General features: G+C 36.6%; 1 long non-coding RNA gene across 3 annotated transcripts; it reads left to right on the top strand.

The window, feature by feature from the left end:
- Window positions 1-514: 514 nt before the first annotated feature.
- LOC129438896 (uncharacterized) lies at window positions 515-5384 on the top strand. 3 transcript variants are annotated; one of them, XR_012357661.1, is made up of 7 exons: window positions 515-621; window positions 1187-1295; window positions 3584-3806; window positions 3886-3947; window positions 4040-4140; window positions 4235-4302; window positions 4400-5384. It is a non-coding gene; the product is annotated as an uncharacterized lncRNA (long non-coding RNA). The 3 variants fall into 3 exon arrangements; XR_012357660.1 differs by having other exon boundaries at window positions 1187-1406; window positions 4400-5382; XR_012357662.1 differs by lacking the exons at window positions 515-621; window positions 1187-1295 and adding an exon at window positions 1642-1979 and having other exon boundaries at window positions 4400-5383.
- The last annotated feature ends 982 nt before the right edge of the window (window positions 5385-6366 follow it).

Raw genomic sequence — 6366 nt, 5'->3', positions numbered from 1 at the left:
TAACGAAATATATAAATGTTTGAAACAAGAATATGATTATTTCAAATAAGACTCCAAAAGGTTTCTAAATCTAGCATCACAGTAAAAGTGTTTCACCTAAACCTCAAGCATACAAGAGGATAATGAAATAAAAACAAATGTAAATCAAAAAGGGTGTAAAGTGGGTTTTAGTTTTACTCCTTTTATGTGTCTTTGTTTTTAAGCAGTTTATTGTAATAGTGACACAACTTTACATTAAGTTGTGTTAATAACAACAAAATACTACTTAATGATACTAATGCTGCGTTCCAGGCAGGTTTTGAGCCCGCAAATCACGACTTCAAAACCACGACTCAGTCAAGACTCAAAACTTGGAGTAGGACTACGCGTTGCCTGGAACGCAGCATAATATTTATTATAGCGTATCTTCTTTCCCGATGACACGACGTAGCTTGCAATGGATCTTGGACACAGTAGTCAATAAACTTCTACAATGTTAGAGACGCTTGGTGAAAAGGACTACATTTCCCATAAAGCCCCGCCCAACGCTCGCTGGAGAAACCGGAAGCGCGAATTTGAAACGCTGAACCAACGACGCGGGACCTTTTGTTTGTATTGTGAAGAGCTGTATAATAAAGCAAGGTAAGTTAAGATACTTTTCTTTTTAAATCTGAACGTATACAAATGATTTAAAGGATGTTTTAGGCTAGAAGTGCTAGTATTTATTTGCCATGATCTATAACGGTCGGTAAACGTGCGTGCTTGCATTGATCTAAGTTAACGTTACATGAGACAAAGAACTATTAAAAGAATGAGTAAAATGTTTGAATCTTTGAAAAATAAATTAAACCCACAAAGAAGCAAACTCAAGACAAGATGTTTTGGTTTTAAAACAACAAATCAGCATTTCTTGGAAATCATAACTGATAGCAAAGTGACTGTTTTTACTATTGTTTCTTAGTAAAACGCTTGAAACCCTGTTTTTTAATGTAAGTTACCAAAAAGACGCGTTCCAGATCAACTAATAAAATGTAAGATTGTTTACTATTCTATATAAAGATTTCTTCAGTGGACAGTGCTTGGTATTTTACAAGATTTTTAAAACCTATTTAATTCCTAGGAGTCATACAGTTTGTCTTTATTGTTTGCCCTTTATTTTACCTTTCTTAAAGTAAAAAAAACCCTCATGTTTTTGTTTTGTTTGCAGAAATCATGTACACATTATCAGCTTTAGAAGTGGATGTCATTCCTGCAGTCTTTGTGAAGAATGATGCGAGTTAAATTTATTTCATTTGAACAACCTAACAGGTTAAACGGTAAACAAATCTGTGTATTTGATATGACTTTGATAGATATTGTTACAACTTGGAAAACAACAGACCAAACCAGTCAGACACAGCGATGTGAGGACATCAACAGAAAATAAAGTAAGATTATGAATATTATGGTTATTATTTATCTTTGTGCAATTTGATTTGGAGTATTGAATGCATCTAATTAGGGATGTCCCGATCAGGTTTTTTGCCCTCGAATCTGAGTCATTTGATTTTGAGTATCTGCCGGTACGGAGTCCCGATCCGATACTTCTATAATACATAAAAAAGAGCAAAAAAAAAACAGATCCAGGATGTTCCTTATGTCATGCCGCACACGTTCCTGTTTCTATGTGGACTCAAAAGGGTCTAAGGGCACACTCACATTATCCAAACCAAACAATACCCCAGCGCGATTGTCACCCCTCCCAACTCCCCCAGATGCACGCACTCACACTGTACTTTTATCGATCCGAGTCTGGGCGCGCTTTCGTCATTAAGATGCGATTGTTTTGAAGTAAAGCGCTCTCTTAACACTGGAACCCACCGTAATGATAAGTATGTGTTTTTTATTCAGAGTCGTTTGGTGCGCGATTACAGACAGCCCTCTCACAGACAGCCCTCTCACTCGGACATTCACGTAACCCGGCTGCGCGCATCAAAAGGTTTTTACGGAAGCAGATGAAGGTGAGTGGTCGCGCAACTGACGTCTTCACCTTTTGAAACGCGCCCAAGTGAACTGCGCTCCAGCCCACCTCTGCAACCCAGCCGGGGCGCGGCACAGAGCGATGACACTAGTCAGACAAACCAGGCTTTGGGGGTTAAACGCGCCCGAGCGCAGTTTGGTTTGGATAGTGTGAGTACACCCTAACTCTGTGCCAGCGCATAACTATAGATGTGTTAAAAAGTAATGAGAATATAGTAGGGTTGTGCCGATAGACGATAGTATCGTGTATCGACGATCTTCAAACCTATCGCCAATGGCAGGCTTTCATGGTGATAGTCATGACGATAGTTGGCGAATGTATTATTATCATCATAGTTTTACATTAACATGCACATTGCATGCTTTCCCCGCATGAGGGTTTGTGGATGTGACGCAATGAATGTTGTTAGAGAGATTCCTTCTTGCATGCACATGGACTTAATACGCGCGTCTTGGACTCCTTCTAGCACCTGAAATAAATCCAGCGCGTCATAAGCAGCTGCGCTTCTCTCTGTCTCACATGCATGCGCTCTCGCATCTGTCCGAAGTCTAAACATAAACTAAAGTAGTAATCATTATGTATTTGTTCAGTTTCATGCGAGCTGAGGCAAACTATCCCTTTTGTTTAAAATAACCTGCTGCATATTGGCGCCTCTCTCACTCGTGGACATGCAGAGAGCTGCATTCTGTCCGAAGTCAGGTCACTAGGTAGTAATCCTGCTTATAATGTGCATTTCAAGGAGTTGTAGCAATACATCCCTCATGTTTAAAATATGATCGCGTTCCGCTGGACCAATGTGTTTAAAAAGGCACCTCATGAGAGCACCACTGCTTGACACGTGTAGCCTTCTGCAACAGCACTAAACAAATGCATTAAATTGTTTGATTGCACGCGCGTGTGTGCCTAAGTGCATTTTTTTTTACAGTCAGTAAGTAATCATGTTAAATAATCATGATTATGACTTTTCCCATAATTGAGCAGCCCTAGCAGGGCTAACATGTTCGAGGGGTAACATGTTTAATCCTGATTACAGCAAAGGCACTGGTGTGTTTCAATGACATTTTGGACCTCTGGTAGGATTTTATAAGTTTCAACTTTAAAGCTGTGCCACAGGTTGACCCAAACTTTAAAACCTGAACTTTAAATGATGCAAATCTATGGGTCTGACACCCTATATGCATTTGTTGCACATGTCATTATGCACAATTGATCAAACTTTGAAGGAAGTTATAAGAATCAACCTCCTTGACTAATTCTAAGCATAAGATAGGCTACCCAAAAACACTCAATTAACAAGAAAACAACATACTGATTCAGCAATATGTCTTATAAATTATCCATAGGGCCCGATTTCCGATCACGTGATCGAATCGGGACATCCCTACATCTGATGTGACTTAAAAGTGGCCGCATGTTTTTAAAATGATCTCTGAAATTTACAAACACATTTTCACATGTCTTGAACTGAATGTTAAAAGTCTCTGTTCTTGGACTGTTGGTGTTTTGTACTATGTGCTTCATGTCCTCACTTTTGCATTTTATGTTAATGCATTTTCTAACTGTATGTGTTTGCTACTATTCTAGATGCTGTAAGAAGTCCTTTATGTGCACAGAGATGGAGGTTGAAAAGTTACTAAAACACGCTCATATTAGGCACGGTTCCTTGAATCGTGCCTGAGCTCGCTTTCATCATTAGGATGCGATTGTTTGCAGAACACAAGAAGTAAAGCACTGTCAATGTGAGTCAAACAACTGCTCGACTGAGGAGTTGAAGAGAGAAGGGCAGCTGCACATTTCTAAAATTGTGGTAAGCTTAATCAAATCACCCATGCTTTAATTTGACAGAATCCATTTTTTAATAAAGTATTTTTACTTGTATTTTGTAGAAAGCACTCTGTCGGCTACACAACTCGGAGGCAAATTGTAGGCACTATCACCAGGAGCAGAGGTATGGATGAAAGATAAAGCCTAAAATGCATTCTGTTGTTTCCGAAGCAAATAAACACATTTGTTTTAATTTAATACATTTTGCTTCTATAGATTAAGCTCACCACATAATGGGAAGGACACCTCATTTTTAGTGGGAGCACTGGCTACAAGCCTGGAGTTGCACAATGAAGGCCTTGATAAAAATTAATTTGGTAAGTAATTTTCATTTGTGGTTGTTGTTATTTCTATTTTTGTATAGTTTTGTGTGTATTTTGCTTTTAACAAACCTCACTCACTTGTTTCTAGTGGCCTGCAAGACATTACCAGAGCTAGCCAGTGTGGCCACATCACGGAGTGACCAGAGGAGGAAGAGGGTAAGATAGATTAGAATTAGTTTCCGTTCTAATTCTTTATTTCTGTTTCATTAGTATAAACTGTAATGATGTTCATTATTCTTGTTATATACAACAGTTGTGTTTCTGCTCTTGGAGTCAAACCCAGTGTACTAGCTGTGGACAAAGTGGGCTTCTGAAGGGGAATCACCACTGACATGATTTCAGATGAAGAATACAATGCTGTTGATGGAGTGTCGGGTGGATTGTGAGACCTTCATCGTTCTGCAGTCAGGAGCTCCGCAATCTGTGTGCTAAGCTGCAGCTGCAACTGTGTGTGTTCAAACTATGCAGCGTTGCATCACAGTCTGCAATCTGAATTGCTGTCTAACAGAATGCCACCGCTTACCTATGACCCCAAGGCAGCAAAATGAACACATTTGATGCCAAATGTGATCCCAACAACATAATCGTTGGCTTTTTTTGACTTTGTGTGTATTTATTTTTCCTATGCTTTATTAATAAAACTCTTAAATTTTATCAACATGTCTCTCCCAAATGTCTGTTTTCTTTCCCTAATATTTTTTTATTAATGCCCTTAGCCCATGGTATACGTTACATAGTCTTTATAATATTAGCCTTCATGACACATACATTTTTTGTTATATCTCATATAATATATCTAATATAAACCGTAATTTTATTAAATAATAAAAGGGAGGGGTTTATTCAAAATAGTATTATAATTGCCCAGACTGGCCAATCGCAACAAATATATCAGCCAATGACAGATGCTATTTCTGTTTTAAAAGTTGTTGCTACCGAAACTGCTCATTTTTAATACGTACATTTAAACTTGTGTGCAAATAGTATAAAATAGTGAGTTTATTCAATATAAAATACATTAGGTCCCCTGTTAAATAGTGAAGTGTGACATCTGTTTAATTGCAACTACATTTCTTTCCATGAGAAGATTTCAGGGGTTTAAACTTAAACTATTGTTTATTTAATGCATTGAAATGTTTTAGTTGGTTCAGTTATATTGTCTTTTACTAAATGACTTTATAACATTACATAACATTTTAGTGCAATAATCCTCGTACAACTTTTAGTTTTAAACGGCAAAATCTTTTATGAAGAACTTTTTTGATGGTAAGAACTGTTGTTTTAGTGTCATTGTAAATTTTGTCAGTACATTCAAAGTTATTCAGAATTTAAAATATTTCCTAAAAGTTAAAGCAGATAAACACATGTCACACTTCACCATCAAACTGGGGACCAAAGACATTTTGTGAAGTCACTAACATGATCATGCCTAAATTTGGTGCTTAAACTGCTCATTTCTAAGATACACATTTTAACTTCTGTCCAAATAGTATAAAATAGTGAGTTTCTTCAAGATAAAATACATTAGGTCCCCTGTTAAATAGTGAAGTGTGAAGTGTGTGTTTCCTAAAAGTCAAAACAGATAAACACATGTCACACTTCACCATCAAACTGGGGACCAAAGACATTTTGTGAAGTCACTAACATGATCATGCCTAAATTTGGTGCTTAAACTGCTCATTTCTAAGATACACATTTTAATTTCTGTCCAAATAGTATAAAATAGTGAGTTTCTTCAAGATAAAATACATTAGGTCCCCTGTTAAATAGTGTAGTGTGACATCTGTTTAATTGCAATTACATTTCTTGCCATGAGAAAAGATTTCAGGGGTTTAAACTTAAACTATTATGTTTATTTAATGCCTTGAAATGTTTTAGTTGGTTCAGTTATATTGTCTTTTACTAAATTACTTTATAACATAACATTTTAGTGCAATAATCCTTGTACAACTTTTAGCTTTAAACTTCAAAATCTTTTATGAAGAACTTTTTTGATGGTAAGAACTGTTGTTTTAGTGTCATTGTAAATTTTGTCAATACATTCACAGTTATTCAGAATCTAAAATATTTCCTAAAATTCAAAGCAAATAAACACATGTCACACTTCACCATCAAACTGGGGACCAAAGACATTTTGTGAAGTCACTACCATGTAGTAAACAATTTTACAAACTTTACATTTTAAGAGTTTTGACACTTTTGTATTAAAGATATTTAAGA

Source organism: Misgurnus anguillicaudatus, chromosome 15, assembly GCF_027580225.2.
Source record: "Misgurnus anguillicaudatus chromosome 15, ASM2758022v2, whole genome shotgun sequence".
NCBI lineage: Eukaryota > Metazoa > Chordata > Actinopteri > Cypriniformes > Cobitidae > Misgurnus > Misgurnus anguillicaudatus.
This window is presented reverse-complemented; position numbering and strand designations above follow the sequence as displayed.